General features: G+C 45.8%; 1 non-coding gene across 1 annotated transcript; it reads right to left on the minus strand.

Moving 5' to 3' along the window:
* Positions 1-1344: 1344 nt before the first annotated feature.
* trnaw-cca (transfer RNA tryptophan (anticodon CCA)) lies at positions 1345-1416 on the minus strand. The gene has a single exon. It is a non-coding gene; the product is annotated as a tRNA-Trp (tRNA).
* Between the last annotated feature and the right edge of the window lie 16113 nt (positions 1417-17529).

Here is a 17529-nt window from a genome sequence, read left to right on the forward strand (position 1 = left end):
AAGGGACTGGGGTCAGTAAGTCGCTGTCTGACAGTGACAAAGAGGCAGATTCAATGGACACAAAAGGGAAATCGGTGGACATGTTCAATGTAACAATGTGCAGATTTACAGGGAGAAGGCGACAGAATGAGACACGTATTTACATATTGTGTTGAGCCAGCAGAGCTAAGGTGGGCTGCATGGCCTCAGTCTGCGCTGTCAGACATTTTGTGATTCTGAGTGAAATCGGAGTTAGACCAACAGAACGTGGAAAATTTGACAACGGGTATATTCTACCCAACAGGATACTCCATCACAGAAATGAAGGTGTTTTGACATCATTCTCGAAGGTCCATGCCACTATGCAGATTCAAAACTGAGTATTCCTTTGAATCACTGAGTAATTTGTTACAGTTATTCAGTTGAGGTGAGCGGAGTTGCGCATTGGGAGCCACTCCAGTTGATAGGTCGAAGCCGTTTTCTCCTGTGTGATAGTCCCACCAGCACTCCAATTTGCTGTGCTTCCAGTCAGTAGATGCAGATTACTGTCCCATACTGATCCACGGGCCACGATGACCCAGCTGTGGTGACAAGCTTGTGAAGGTCTGAGTGCTCTTCTCCTGTTCTCTGTCGGCCTGCTATGATCCGAATCATCAAACCTCTCTTCTCCGAGATGGGGATAAACTGATGAAGGTGAAACACATCAGTTGCGGTGTGTTCCATGCGCAGGAGGCCCTGCTGTAATTCCCCACGCTGTCTCACACAGCAGCATCCTCTCGGTGAATTACGCTTGGCAAATAAAAACGATTGAACCAAATCAGTGTCCTCCATTGGATTTTACTGACACCGTTTATAAAATTCAGGCTCACCGTTAATGTGGAGAGGGGCCGTCAGACTGTAGTTTCCGCTGCTTCTGTTGAATAAAGATAATTTTAACTGTGTCCAGTGAGAGGAAAGGATTTGCTGTTGGTGGGAAACATTTCTATCTGAACTCGTTTGTCACTCTGCTATGACAGGAGGAGCTGGGACCTCCTGATAGTTTGAAACACAAAGCTGATAATCACTAGATTATGTTGTAAAAATATCGGTATAATGTTATTCACACCGCGCTGTCACCAACTGAACGAAGCGGCTGTGTGTTTAAATCCCGTGATGAACAGTTTGTCTTATTATTTCTCACACTGGGGGGAGCTGAGCATTTACCCAAACACTGGGCACACCACCTCCCTGATTCAGTGTTCACAAATCAAACTGATAGCAAAGCTTTCCTGTGATCGAAAGTTTCCGGAAAGAAGATTTGGCTCAACAGAAAAACGGAGTAAACATACTCCTTCCTTGGTTTGAAACATAAATGGTCGACTTCAGTGAGCCTGACGTGATTCGAACACGCAACCTTCTGATCTGGAGTCAGACGCGCTACCGTTGCGCCACAAGCTCACTGATGGCCGGAGGTCTCTATTCATGATTAAAGGAAATGATCGCACTTCAATGATTTTACGTTTTGAGTAGCAACGGAGATCAACAGTTCATGTCTGTTCTGTTCCTCCCCCCTCTCTTTCTGTCTCTCGAAACAATTTCCAACTCTCTCTCAATGAAAATCTGAAAGAATTGTGGATGCTGTATATCAGAAACAAAAAAAACAGGAGTAGCATGTGACCCTTCCACAGAACTGATGGTGATTGGGAAAATGTCGGTTTATATGCAGGAGATATTGTGGGAGGAAGGCGGAGATCAGGACAGAGCCCAAAGCGAAGGAAGAACTGTTGGACAGATAAAGGAGTTGATAACGATCTGCGTGGGAGGGTGAATAACTGTTAATGGAGACTGTTCGTGGCTAAGTAGTGTGGAATGACAGACGATGTGATAACAAGGCTTGGTGTGTGTGGGAGGGACGAGGATACTATGGAGTTCAGGCCCTAGAATTATTGAATTCGATATTGGGACCGGAGGGATGTATGGTCCCCAAGTGGAATATCCAGTGCTCTTCGTTCTGCTGGTGCTGAGCTTCACTGGAACAATACAGCAAACCTGAGACACAGATGTTGGCCAGGGAACAGGGTGGGGTGTGGAATTGGCAGGCAGCTGGAAGCTCAGGGTCTTTTTTGCAGGCAGAGCGCAGATGTTCTGTTCAGCAGTCACCCAGTTTATGCTTCGGTTCCCCAATATAGATGAGACCACATTGTGAGCAGCAAATGCAGTAGACTGGTTGTGGGAAGTGCAGGTAAAGTACCACTTCACCTGGAAGGTAAGTTTGGGCGCTTAGATAGTGAGGAGGGAACAGGTAAATGGGCTGGCGTCACACATTCGGCAGTTGCAGAGGAAAGTGGCGTTGGACTATTGGGGTAGGAATGGGGGTAGGGTTGATGGGAATGAATGAAGTGTGGACCCAAGGCATAACTCCTGCCCATTTACCTATCTGTCAAAAAGAGGAATATGTTAACTGTGTACAAGGAAATTTTCTAATTCACAATGTGGATGTACCTACTGGAGAGGGTGCAAAACCTAAGGCCAGCAACCCCAATTCTATTAACATTAGAATCGTGATTGAAAATAATATATCAGATCAGTGGGCGGCACGGTGGCACAGTGGTTAGCACTGCTGCCTCACAGCGCCTGTAGACCCGGGTTCAATTCCCGACTCAGGCGACTGACTGTGTGGAGTTTGCACGTTCTCCCCGTGTCTGCGTGGGTTTCCTCCGGGTGCTCCGGTTTCCTCCCACAGTCACAAAGATGTGCGGGTCAGGTGAATTGGCCAAGCTAAATTGCCCGTAGTGTTAGGTAAGCGGTAAAATGTAGGGTGGGTTGCGCTTCGGCGGGTCGGTGTGGACTTGTTGGGCCGAAGGGCCTGTTTCCACACTGTAAGTCTAAGTCTAATCTAAAAGTTGAAGTTCTAAATTGGAGGAAGATTCAGGTATTAAGCAAGATCCTACAAAAGCTGATTGGGGGCAGATGTTCGCAGGTTGCTGGAAAATGGAAAGCCTTCAGATATGAGATAACAAGAGTCCAGACAAGTATATTTCAGTTAGGGTGAAAGGAAAGGCTGGTATATGTAGGGAATGCTGGATGACTAGAAAGAATGAGATTTTGGTTAAGAAAAACAAGGAAGCATATGTCAGGTATAGACAGAGAGATCGAGTGAGAGTATGAAGGCAGTACAAGCATACTTGAGAGGGGAATCATGAGGGCAAATAGGGGGCTTGAGATAGCTTTGGCAAATAGAGTTAATGATAATCCAAAGGGTTTTTATAAATACCTTAAGGACAAAAGGAAAAAAGGGAGATAATAGGGCAACTGAAAGATCAGCAAGGCGGCCTTTGTCTGGAGCTGCAGTAGATGGGGGGGGGGGCGTGGAATACTGAACGGATATTGTGCATCAGTGTTTACTGTGGAGAAGGGCATGGAAGATATAGAATGTGAGAAAATAGATGCTGACATGTTGAAAAAATGTCCATATTACAGATGAGAAATTGCTGGATATCTTGAAATGCATAAAAGTGGATAAATCCCAAGGACCTGATCAGGAGTACCCTAGAACTCTGTGGGAAACTAGGGAAGTGATTGCTGGGACTCTGACTGAGATATTTGTATCATCCATAGTCATAGGTGAGGTGTCGGAAGGCTAGAGGGTGGCTAATGGGGTGCCAGTATTTAAGAAAGGTGGCAAGAAAAAGCCAGGGAACTATAGATCGGTGAGCCTAACATCCGTGATGGGCAAGTTGTTGGAGAGAATCCTGAGAGATAGGATTTACATGTATTTGGAAAGGCAAGAATTGACTAGGCATAGTCAGCATGGTTTTAAGCTTGGGAAATCATGTCTCACAAACATGATTGAGTTTTTTGAAGAAGTAACAAAGTGGATTGATAAGGGCAGAGCAATAGACGTGATCTATATGGACTTCAGGAAGGCGTTCATCAAGGGTCCTCATGGGAGACTGGTGAGCAAGGTTTAATCTCATGGAAGCTGAAAATGTGTTGCTGGAAAAGCGCAGCAGGTCAGGCAGGATCCAAGGAGCAGGAGAATCGATGTTTCAGGCATGAGCCCTTCTTCAGGAATTCATGGAATGCAGGGATAACTAACCATTTGGATACAGAATTGGCTCGAAAGCAGAAGTCAGAGGGCGGTGATGGAGGGTTGCTTTTCAGACTGAAGGCCTGTGACCAATGGTGTGTCAGAAGGATTGATGCTGGGTCAGCTACTTTTTGTGATTTATATAATGATTTGTATGCAAACGGAGGAGGTATAGTTAGTAAGTTTATAGATGACACCAAAATTGGAGGTGTAGTGGACAGCAAAGAAGGTTACCTCAGATTGCAACGGGACCTTGATCATGGGCCAATGGGCTGAGAAGTGGCTTTTGGAGGTTAATATAGATAAATATGAGGTGCTGCATTTTGAAAAAACAAATCAGAGCAGGACTTTTACACTTAATGGTACGTTCCTTGGAAGTGTTGCTGAACAAAGAGACCTGGGAGTTCAGGTTGATAGTTCCTTAAACGTAGAAACGCAGGTAGATAGGATAGTAAAGAAGGCTTTTGGTGTGCTTTCCTTTGTTGGTCAGAGCATCGAGGATAGATGTTGGGAGCTCATGTTGCCACTGTACAGAACATTGGTCAGGCCACGTTTGGAATATTGCATGTAATTTTGGTTTGCTTCCTATTGGAAAGATGTTGTGAAACTAGAAAAGGTGCAGAAAAGATTTACAAGGATGTTGCCAGTGTTGGAGGGTTGAGCTAGAGGGCGAGGTTGAATAGACTGTTTTCTCTGGAGCGTCAGAGGCTAAGGGGTGACCGTATAGAGGTTTATAAAACCATGAGGGATATGGATAGGGCAAATCGACAAGTTCTTTTACCTGAGATGGGGGAGTCCAGGACTAGAGGGCATAGGTTTAGGGAGGGGAGGGGAAAGATATAGAAGGGACATAAGGGGCAACCTTTTCACGCAGAGGGTGATGCATGTACGGCATGAGCTGCTGGAGAAAATGATGGAGGCTGGTATAATTACAGCATTTAAAATGCGTCTGGTTGTGTATATGACTAGGAAGGTTTTATGGGGATGTGGGCCAAGTGCTGTCAAATGGGACTGGATTAGGTTAGGATATCTGGGCTGCATGGACGAGTTGGACCGAAGGGTCTGTTTCCGTGCTGTACATCTGTGTCACTCTGTGAGACTCTATGGGATTATCTGCCCAAGAGAGCAGTTGAGACAGCTTCATGAAGTATATTGAAGACACAGTTGGATGGGTTTTTGCGTGGTAGGGGAATTAAGGGTGGTGGGGATAATGCAGGTTGGTGGAGCTGTGATCTTAATGAATGACGAAGCAGGCTTGACCAAATGGTCCTCTCCTCCTGCTTCTGTTAATATGAATCTGCAATACTGCGTTTCCCGCGACAGGAGTTTTCCCACGGCACAAAGGAGGTTTTCTAAAATAAATTTAAACCCATTGCTTTGCTTGAACTCAAACTGCATTGACTTGGAGGAGAGTGGGATTTGCAAAGTGCCCTCCCCTCCACACGTGCCTCAACTGCAGGGCAGCTGTCCGGCACGCCCTCCATTGTTGACGTCACAATGCGGATGCAGCCCTGTCAGCTTCAGAGTGAAACTTCCTCTCTCTGGGCAATATCTGGGAGCAAAGCAATGTCACACCCTTTCCATATACCATCCTCCAGCAGCGAGGGGGGAGGGGAGGTAGGGGTGGGTGAAACACTGTTCACTTGTAGCAACTGGAGTGAATCCAGGGAGGGGGCAGACACTCCAAAGGTGCTCAAATACTTTCTATCTCTCTTAAAGCTATTTTCCTTGTGTATTCACTCAGTTTGGCACGTGTACAGTTTGCACCCTCGAAAAGGATTGCTTCTTTACTCATGTTCACAACTAAAAGGTTAGATTCTCATGGATCTGAGCAGCATTTAAGGGATTGGCACATGTTAAAAAAATGTAGGGCACCTGGGGCATGTGGCTCGTTGGTCTAGGGGCATGATTCTCGCTTCGGGCCACTTGGTGTGTGGACGTGTGAGAGATCCCGGGTTCAAATCCCGTATGAGCCCTTGTTTCTTACATTGCCTTGTGTGGAAACGGCCAATCAATTCTCTCAAAAAGCAGCTTCGTTTAACGAGATCCGACTTCCTGAATCAGGGATGGGGCAGAGCTACCATTACAATGAACGCGGCAAGGGCAACACTTATTCAAAGCGAAAACAAGTTTTACTTCACACACAGGGTGGTGGGCGTTTGGAACGCGTTAGCAGCAGAGGTGGTAGAGGCAGGCACGGTAATTTCATTTAAGATGCGTCTGGATAAATGCATGAGTGGATGGGGAGTAGAGGGATACAAATACTTAGGAATTGACCAACAGGTTTAGACAGTACATTTGGATTGGCTCAGGCTTGAAGGGCCTGTTCCTGGGCTGTAAAATTTCTTTGTTCTTTGTTCTATATGATGTATATCTGATATTGTTGGCTGTTGTAAAAGTTTCTTTGTAATTATTATTCACCTTCTAATGTAGTAATGGAGTTACGTCCTGTTTTGTCATAATTTTTTTTATTTAATAGGCCAGCATTCAGCAATTTTACTGCCTTTCTTTTCTCAAGAAGCCTTAACATCTAATTTTCATATCCTTGATTCAGCTCCATTTCCAGCATCTTTGTAGGCAGTTTGTTCCATGTTATTGTCACTGGAATGAAGTTTTCCTCCATACATACCTAAGCCTATCTGGCTGCATGAGGGTTTTCAGGTTTCTGTGGCCTGGATAATATGTGATCAGCAGGCATCTGGCAATCTAAAGGAGTTTCCACCTATGTTATGTTCATTTAACTGTACTGACAGTGATCACTTATTTTGTGATTTTTCTTTGTAGGAAGACGTGCAGAAAGAAATCTGAAAGCAAATGATACATCAACTTCTGACAGAGCCACTTGATTCATTGGGACTTGAATGTCAGCAGCCATTCCAATCAAGAAGACCTGTTTGCTTGAAAGATTTTGGACACTGGTGTGGCAGGAAGAATACTGAGACACCCGAGAGAGGGAGATTCAGTGCGCTGACTGTGAAAAGTGCTTCAAACCATTTACTCAGCTTAGGGGAATCAAACTCTCACCCGTCACGGTGGGGATAGACTGGTAATTTCAAACCCAGAGTAACACAAGGAAAGCTCCTTCAATGGGGAAACCGTGGAAATGTGGGGACCGTGGGAAAAGATTCCCTTCCCCATCCGTGCTGGAAACTCACAGACTCATTCACACCGGGAGAGGCCATTCACCTGCTCAGTGTGCAGGAAGGGCTTCAGTCGGATCAGCCATCTGCAGACGCACGAGTGGGTCCACAAGGGAGAGAAGCCATTCGCGTGCCCCATGTGCGGGAGAGGGGTCACTCAGACAGCTGCACTGCTGACCCACCAGCGGGTCCACACCGGAGAGAGGCCATTCACCTGCTGTAAGTGCCGGAAAGGATTCACCTGCTCCTCCCACCTGCGGAGGCACCAGTGAGTTCACGCGCCATCGCAGGGGGATTGAACGAACGATGGCCGAGTGCCAAGTGCTTATGCACGAAACACGATTCTCCCGCCCCTTGGATGCTGCCTGACCTGCTGAGCTTTTCCAACACCACGCTCTCGACTCTGATCTCCAGCATCTGCAGTTTTCACTTTCTCCTCGAGGGCAAGGTTGGACTTGTGTTTTATTCACTCATTCACTCCTTACAGCCTCTCCTTTGTTGTGGCCTAACTGCACATACATCAATGCAAGTTTCAGAAAGATTTTTGCAGCTTTTGTTTTGGAAAAAATAACATTCTTCCCGACTTTAACGAAGTTTCTGAATATACGGTTTTAGTTATTCTCAATTTTAAATATCAACTATTTCCCACATGCCGTGTTTCCCAGGTAAAGTCATCACCATCCATTCTCTATCTCCCTGAGAAAGACTTCATACAGCGATCAAAGAGGGCTGAGGCACGAGAAAGGACGATTGTGGGGGTGCAGGGGATGAGGGGGTCGTTGGTGATGGTGGAGAAAGGAGGGAGATGGACAGGGGTTCAGAGCGTTGGGGGGGAGAATAGAGGGTGCAGTGTGAGGAGAGAGAATGGGCAGGGGGCAGTGAATGGGGAGAAAATGGACAGGGGGGCAGAATGTGAAGAGAGAGACGGCACAAATGCCACCTTCTCCAGGCCTGGTGTCAATGTCCAACGAACTGGAACCCACTCCTCCCACATTTCTCAATATACACGTGGCTAAGGCAATGGTACCATATCATCATTCCAGGCCATTCACACCGACCTTCCCAACAGCATCCCACTTAGACTCACTCGATTACGCTACAGCCCTGCAGTTCCCCATGGCTATTTCCTGATGAAGGGTTTTGCCCGAAACGTCAATTCTCCTGGTCCTCCGATGCTGCCTGACCGACTGTGCTTTTCCAGCTCCACACTCTCGACTCTAATCTCCAGCATCTGCAGTCCTCACTTTCGCCCAGTAAGGGGTGAATGTTCTATTCCTAGTCTTTTAGATCTCTTAAAATCTTTCTCCCACACCCTAAGCCTTTACCCTCTAGTTTTGGAATACCTCTACCCTGGGGAAAGGACAGAAACGTTGAAAAGCCAGACAAAATGCAAAAGAAATAAAATGTCGAGGCACAGCGAAAAAAATCGGCAAAATAAAATAGCGTCGGCATTTGTCTCCCGTATTCGCATTTGGACGCTTAATATTTGTTATGATCGGGAGGTGCCCGTGTTGGACTAAGGTGTACGTGTTCAACGTTGGACTGTTGTGCTGTATCAGAGTTGAATATTGTGGCGCTGGAAAACCACAGTAGGTCAGACAGCAACTGAGGAGGAGGAGGGTTGACGTTTCGGGCACGAGCACTTCATCAAGAGTGACGTGTGGATAGACAAAGAGGCCTCAGTGTCCTTCTACACCAGTCACTGCCAGTTGTCAGAAAGTGCAGCAAGCAATGAGCAAAGCAAGTGGTATATCAGCGAGAGGAATTGAGTTCAGAAATGAGGATGTCTTCCTGCAGTTAGGTCGGTTATTGAATTTATTCAAGGCTGAGTTCATGTGATTTTGAAGAACGAAGAAGTTATGGGGGGAGGCAAGAAAATGGCTTTAAGACCAGTACAGAACAGTTACAGAGTCACACAGCACAGAAACAGACCATTCAGTCGAACACGTCCATGCTGATGGTGTTCTGAAACTAAACTGGTCCCACCTACCAATGATTGGCCCATATCCCTCCGAACATTTCCTATTCATGTACTTACCCAAATGCCTTTTAAACATTGTAACTGTACCTGCATCCAGCAACTCCTCTGGACATTGATTCCTCACACGATCTACTCTTTATCTTTTAGAAAAAAAAAGGTGCCCCTCATGTCTTTTTAAAATATTTCTTTCTTCACCTTCAAAATTTGCTCCCTAATCTTGAAACACCCACACTAGGGAAAGAATACTTGCCGTTCACCTCATTTATACCTCTCATGATTTTATAATCCTCTCTAAGGTCACCTCTCAATCTCTGATGCTCCAGTGAAAAAAGTCTCAGCCTATCCATCTAGATGCAGGTATGTTTATATCCAGTTATGAACTGTTCAATGCTGGTGCCAGCTGGAAATATAAATGACCTATTCCTGCTTCCAATTCTCTCACTGTGTCCAGGACAGCAGGAGACCATACAACATAGGTGCAGAAATTAAGCCATTTAGTCCATCAGATCTGCTCCACCATTCAATCACGGCTTCTACGTTTCTCAGCTCTATTTTGAAATATGGATTTTGGAAAGGCAGATCAGGGCAGGATCTACACATTTAATGGGGAGTGTTGTTGAATAAACATACCTTGGAGTGCTGGTTCATAGTGGAGTCGCAGGTAGACAGGGTAGCAAAAAAGGTATTTGGTATATTTGCTTTTATAGGTCAGTGCATTTCAATATAGACGTTGGGAGGTCATGTTGAGGCTGTACAGGACATTGATTAGGCCACTTTTGGAATACTGCATTCGGTTCTGGTTTCGCTGCTACAGGAAAAGTGTTACGAACTTTTGCAAGGATTTGGAAAAGATTTACATGGCTATTACCAAAGTTGGAGGGTTTGATTTATCTGAAGAGGCTGAATCGGCTGGGCTGTTTTCTCTGGATCATTGGGGGCTGAGGGGTGACTTTATAGAAGCTCATAAGGAGCATGGATAGAGTGAATAGCCAAAATCTTTTCCCCAGAGTAGGGGTTTCCAAAACTAGAGGGCAAAGGTCTGAGGTGAGAGGGGAAATATTTCAAAGGAACTTTACAGGCACCTTCCTTACGCAGAGGGTGTTGTGTGTATGGAAAGAGCAGCTAGAGGAAGTGGTGGATGCTGGTATAATTAAAGCATTTTAAAAGGCATCTGGTAATAGGGAGAATTGAGAGGGATATGGGTTATGTGCTGACAAATGAGACTATGTTAATTTGGGATATCTGGTCAGCACGGACAATTTGGACTGAAGGAAAGCAGAAGTGTCATTGTGAAGACTGGACTTTCAGAGCAGCTTTCAAGGATGTTTCGTCCTTACTGGGAGCAGAAGCTACAATGAAATTTTTCATTTGTGAGACAGCAACTGAGTGAGTGAGGACATTCAGGATATTGGTGGAAAGTGGGAATTTGTTTTAATGTGGAGTTGAAGTGATTGAAGTAAAGTGTGTTGAGCAGGGAGCCTAGTGAAGGGTTAGGTGAGTTTTTGTTTTAAACTGCTCATTTCTTTCAGCCTCCAACATTGTATTTCCAATGCTGTCCATCAGTGGGAGCGGTGAATCAGTAACTGGTAGTATTAGAAGCCTTACGATTTTCAGTACTGCAGGTATTGCATTGTCTCATCAGCTTTGTAAAGGTTACTGGCAGCAGCGGGAGGTATGGGCTGGATTCACTAGAAATGATTAAGCAGTTAGATAACACACGTACAAGAGGGCAGGGTGGGACTTGTCTTTCGATTTGCAGAAGGTGGGAGTTTCTGATGCTTCGGTCCATGGCAAACACAACTGCGGTAAATCATAGAATCACTACAGCGTGGAAGCAGGCCATTCATCCCATCAAGTCCACACTGACCCATCCAACGAGCATGCCACCCAGACCCACGCTATCTGGTCGTTTCTGCCGGTGAGTGAGACTAGGTCACAAGATTAGAGAGTAGGTTTAAGACAGAGGAGAAGGAACTGCTTTTCCCGGAGAGTGGTGAATCTATGGTAATCTCTGCCCAAGGAAGCAGTAGAAGCAGCCATATTCAAGACATAGTTCGATGGGATTTTGTATAGTAGGTGAATTTAGGGTAGTCAGGATAATGCAGGTAAGAGGAGCTGAGAAGATGGATAGATGAGCCATGATCTTAATGAATGGTGGAGTAGCTCGAAAAACCAAATGGCCTACTCCTGCTTCTATTACTGCGAATGTATAAACATGCATTTCTCATGGCCAATCCGAATCAAGGCAGGTGAGCAATGTAGTGATGTGGAAAATGAACATCAGAGAATGATAGAAAGGGACACGGAAAGTAAATGTCCCAGTCCAAAGATGTGCAGGTCAGGTCAAATGACCATGCTAAATTGTCCATATTGTTAGGTTCATTAATCAGAGAGAAATGGGTCTGGGTGGGTTACTCTTCAGGGTGTCAGTGTGGACTTGTTGGGCCGAAGGTCCTGTTTCCACACTGTAGGGAATCTAATCTAATCAATCAAAACTGGATTCTACAGAACACAAAATTTGAAACTGAAGACTGTATGGCTAAATGTGTGCTGCAATGTAACAAAACTGAATGAATTGACGGCACACATTGAAGAGAATAATTATGATCTGAGACTCCTTACAGGGACATGGCTTCAGGATGACGAGGATTGGATCTGAATATTGAGGAGTACGTGGTATTCAAGTTGAATAGGAAGCGAGGTAAAGGTAGAGGGTTGGCACTGCTAATCAAAGCACTAATAACATGGTACTGTGGTGTGAGCTCGGATTCCAGGTCCTGATTTCTCTGTCCTCTTCTCCCTGTTCCCACAGAGTAAGATGTTGTCTGTTCTCGGCTCAGCTGCCTTTCTGCTGAGCCCCTTTTACACCTTCCAGAGCAATAAAACATTCAGTCAATCAAGGCCCAATCCACAATATTCTGAGCCTGACAACCATCCAGACTGAGAGAGTAATCGGAGCAGGAAATAAAACAAGAAAAATGAAACAAAATTAGACATAAATGCACATTTGGTGCTTAAAGTGTGTTCATTAGACAGTAAACCAGAATTAGGGGTCTCCCAGGATTCTTATCATCCCCTACTTGAGGAATTCTCTCTCCCTAACAATATTTACATCAACAGAAATAAAACATCTTTTATCAAATAGACATAGAGATATACAGCACGGAAATAGACTTTTTGATCCAACACATCCATGCTGATAAGATGTCCTATATAAATCTAGTATCCCATTTGCCAGCATTTGGCCCATATCCCACCAAACCTTTCCTATTCACACACCCATCCAGATGCCTTTTAAATGTTGTAATTGTACCAGCCTCCACCACTTCCTCTAGCCTATTTACCCTATCCATGCCCCTCATGATTTTATAAATGTCCATAAGATCACCCCTCAGCCTCCGACACTCAAGGGACACTCCCCATCCTATTCAGACTCTCCTTATACCACAAACCCTCCAATCCTGGCGACATCCTTATCTATCTTTTCTGCACACTTTCAAGTTTCACAACATCATTCGTATCCTATCGTAGGGAGACCAGAATCGAATGCAATAATCCAAAAGTGGCCGAACCAATGTCCTGTACAGCTACAACATGACCTCCCAACTCCTATACCAATAGCATTCAATGAGCCAAATGGCCTATTTGTGCATTGCAGCGATTTAATGATTTGACACTCTGGAGGCAGGAAACATGTTTCCACTGATGGGTATGTCCTGAACCAGAGGACACAGCTTAAAAGTAAGGGGTAGGCCATTTAGGACAGAGATGAGAAGAAACTTCTTCACCCAGAGAGTGGTGGGTGGGTGGAATGCTCTGCCCCAGAAGGCAGTGGAGGCCCAGTGTCTGGATTCGTTTAAGAAAGAGTTGGATAGAGCTCTCAAGGATCGTGGAATCAAGGGTTATGGAGATAAGGCAGGAACAGGATGCTGATTGAGGATGATCAGCCATGATCATAATGAATGGTGATGCAGGCTCGAAGAGCAGAATGGCCTACTCCTACACCTATTGTCAATTGAGTTCACGTGCCATTGCAGGGGGATTGAAGGAGCGACGGCTGAGTGCCATTATCGACTGGACTATCAACCCAATTCCGGGGATTCCTGGGGTTTGAATCCCGCCGAGGCAGATGGTGGGATTGTAATTCGGTCAGAAATTTGGAGTTCTGAATCTAATAATGAACCCATTTTTGGGGGGAGAAACTGTCATCTAATTCACTCATGTCCCTTTTAGGAAAGGATTCACTCAGTCATCTCAACTGCATCCTTTATCCCGTCTGGCGTACACCTGACTCCAGGCCCACAGCAGCATGGTTGACTCTTGACTGCCCCCCATGTAAAATGATGGGAGTAACTTAAATGGACACAGTGTGTAGGTTGAAATTGCTGAGTGAGGCAATACTTCCTTCAGCTTAAGGCTGTACCAAGGACCAATTATGAAGGGACAACTCTGTGCTGACCAACAGTAAAGGAAGTGGAGTTGGGAGGAGTGTGTGAGCTTTGAGCTGTTTTTTAAAAAAAGCTTTTTTCATACACCTTTTTTTTTGCTGAGGAGATCTGAAGCTGTAACAAAGTTGGGCGGCAATAAAGGTAACTTGAACTTAACCCCAGTCTCAGACTGTCAATGATAGCTGTGAGATCCAGTAGGTTTTTGTTTTAAAGCTGCGCATTTCTTTCAACCTTTTGCACTAAGTTTCCAACATCGTGTATCAGAAGGAGCAGTGAATGAATAGCTAATATCATTAGAAATTGTAAACTTTTCATCTCTACAGGTATTGCATCATTTCATCGACATTGTAAGGTTTACTGGCAGCACCTGGAGGTGTGGGATGTATTCATGAGAAACAAAGTTTAAAATCGTACAACACCAGGTTATAGTCCAACATGTTTATTTGGAAGCACTAACTTTCGGAACACTGCTCCTTCATCAGATGTTTGTGGAGCAGGATCATAGTAAAATTTATAGCAAAAGGTCGCAGTTTCATGCAACAGAAATGATATAGAACAAACTTAGATTGTTGTGAAATCTTTCATCTTTTAGGATGGGTTGCAGGTTTTGGTTCATTAATATGTAAATCCCAGAACTTGCTTGAAGACACATTCTCGAGACAACTTAAGGTCTGTATCCCAATCTTGAGTGAGACTGGTTCTATTTCCAAAGTAGGAATTTATAAAATCTCACATGGATTGACTGCCTGTAGATTGTATTTGGCTCAAAAAGCGCACAATGTACCTGCAAATACAAAATCACACCAAAGCCTTATATGTAAGTGTGCACGCATGAGAGTATGTGTAAGTGTGTGCGTCCTGGATAAAGTATGTGAGTGATAGAGTATCAGCCTGTGAGAGGGTGTATATGTGTGTGTGTCTGAGAGAGGGATCTGTGTGAATGTGAGAGTGTGTGCTTTGTGTGGGTGTGAGAGAGCGTGACAGTGAAGTAAGGTTACCTGTCATGTGACAGGAATCCAAGGTCCTGGTTGATGCCATCCTCATGTGTTCCGAACTTGGCTACCAGCCTCTGCTGGGCCACTGAAACTGAATAAGCAGTTACATAGCACACATTGGAGAGGGCAGGGTGGGACTTGCCTTTCGATTTGCAGAAAGTTGGAGGTTCTGGGTGCTGGAAACTAGGGAAAACACATGCTGGTGGACCTTCGGCTCAGAGAGATGCAGCTAGAAGCCAGGCTGCAGACACGTTGGGGGAATCATCAAACCCCCTACACTGTGGAAACAGGCCCTTTGGTCCAACAATCCACACTGACCCCTCTTAGAGCATCCCACCCAATAACCTCCACAGCTAATCCCTGAATTTAGAACACCCAATCCACTCTAAGCTGCACATCTTGGAACCTTGGGAGGAAACCAGAGCACCCAGAGATTGGGGAGGGTGGGGGGGGGGGGGGGTAGGAAAATGCAAACTCCACACAGACAATCACCCTGAGGGTGGGATCAAACTCAAGTCCCTGGCACTGTGAGGCAGCGGTGCTAACCACTGAGATGCTGCCGCGCCGCCCACAGTCTTGGATTGAAGGCATCGATTGACTTCATTCCAGGGTTGAAGGAACGGATTAGCTTCATGCCAGACACTCCAGCCCGTTTGGGGAATTGAATTTGCTTCCACAGAGTTTCCATGCTGCGGGGGTCATTGCGTCTCAGCAGCTTCAACGATCCAAAGAAGGGCTCGTCTACGGCGAGAACTCTAGTCCACATTTCGCTACAGAGTTAAAGTTGTCTGCACAGTCAGAACCCTGGAACACTCCCACGCAGGCTGCGTGTAATCACGGGGCTTCTCAAGTCACGTTGATGCTTGAAATAATTTCCCCTCCTAGATTCAAACGCTGCTGATATTCAGGCCCTGAGTAAATTTCTTGTACACACCTGAACAGCAAATCCTCCTCTGCTAATACCTTGAGAAAACAGATCATTGCTGTCAGTGCAGGGCAGGAAATAGGATCGGAGAATTCTAGTTTGTACCGAACAGCCTTCCCTATCTCCTACCCGAAATCTCTGTTTCCCAATTCCTCCACCTTTCAATGGATTCCAACTCGAATTCATCCTTCCACCCTCCTGTTTTTGGCCAGCTCCCCTCACCGGAAAGCGCTGACTCTCGGTTCAGTTTCTTAGTTTCATCTTGGCATTCCCAATATATTGCCCACATCTTTATTTAGTTTTTAAAACAGAAAGGCAGTGGTTTGCTGATGCCAGGATCTGAGGGTAACTACGCTCACACTCCAGATTCTCTCTCGCGTCATTCACAACAATCTGCACTGCACATGTGGAAAGAAGGGGTTGCTGGGAGTGGGTGGGACGCATTCACCAACTCCCCATTCAATCAAGATCCAATCATGCCCACAGCGCCCCCAGTCTATTCTCTCTCACTATTCCTAGCTTCCCCCCGCCCTCTCACACACATGCCACCCTCTGCACCTCCGTCCATTCTATCTCCATACCCTCTGCCCCCTGTCCAGTCCAGTCTCTCATCCACCCTCTGCCTTCCTCCATCCAGTCCCTCTCCCCACACTCATTCTCTCTCTCCTCCCACTCTCTGCCCCCTCCATTCTCTCTCTTCCCCCACCCTCTGCTCTCCATCCATTCCCTCTCTCCCCCACCCTCTCCTAACATTCATTGTTACTCTCTTTCTCCCCCACCCTCTGCCCCTTTCCATTCTCTCCCCACCCACTGACCCACGTCCATTCTCTCTCCCCACACTCTGCGCCCCCATTCTCTCTCTCTCTCTGACAAACGCTCTGCTCCCCATCCTGTGCACCCCAGGGTTTCTCTAACTCCAATGCTCTGTCCCCATGTCCATTTCTCTCTCTCTCTTCCGCCTAGCCTCTGTTTCCCATCCAATTTCTCTACCCGCACCCCCACTCTCATCCTTTCTTGTGCCTCGAACCCTCTTCGTTCACTGTATCAGCCCTTCTCAGGACAGAGAGCGCGGATGGTGATGACTCTACCTGGGAGATGGGAGGGGGCGGTGTGAAAAATGGCCGATCTTTAACATTGAGAATCGCTAAAATGATATTTTCAAAAACATCTGTAAAGTTTGAAAGCAAATTCAATTATTTTTCTAAAAAGCAGCAGCCATTTTTCTGAAACTTGCATTGAAATCTGTGCAATTAGCCCACAGTTGAGAATAGGCTGTAAAGATGGAATGGCCAAGTCCTCGTCTTGTAAAGTTGGTTCAGATTAAGTAGAAATAGAGTCATAGAGTTGCAGAGCAGGGAAACAAGCCTTTCGGTGCATGCCAACCACATATTCTAAATTAATCTGGTGATCCATTTGCCACCATTTGGCCCATATCTCTCTCAACCCTTCCTATTCATATTCCTATCCAGATGCCTTTTAAATGTTGTAATTGTTCCAGCCTCGACCACTGTCTCTGGCAGCTCATTCCATACATACACCACCCTCTGCATGGAAATGTTACCAGTTCGGTTCCATTTAAACCTTTTCCCTCTCAGCCTAATCCTATGCCCCTTCAGTTTTGGATTTCCTCTACCCTGGGGAAATGACATTCAAAGATTGAGCAGCCAGACAAAATGCAAAAGGAATAAACTGTTGAGCCCCAGGAAAACAAAAGAAGTGTGGCTCCAGCCTGTTTTTCTCTCCGATTGGCAGTTGGACCAGCATCTCCACTGGGCACACTGCGCATGCTTTTCGGTGTCAGGAAGCATTGCGCATGTACGCTGGTGTCAGCAAAATACTGCGCATGCTCCTTACTGTCAGCGGAAACGGCACGCAACATTCTTCTGATCGACCAATGGGAAGCCCTGAAGGACCGGAAGGAGTGCGGTCTTCCTGCCATTGAGAGCCTCCCCCCTATTGTCTGAATGCGGAAGTTGGATCAGGCGCTTGTGA

This window comes from Hemiscyllium ocellatum (genome assembly GCF_020745735.1).
Source record: "Hemiscyllium ocellatum isolate sHemOce1 chromosome 27 unlocalized genomic scaffold, sHemOce1.pat.X.cur. SUPER_27_unloc_30, whole genome shotgun sequence".
Classification (NCBI taxonomy): domain Eukaryota; kingdom Metazoa; phylum Chordata; class Chondrichthyes; order Orectolobiformes; family Hemiscylliidae; genus Hemiscyllium; species Hemiscyllium ocellatum.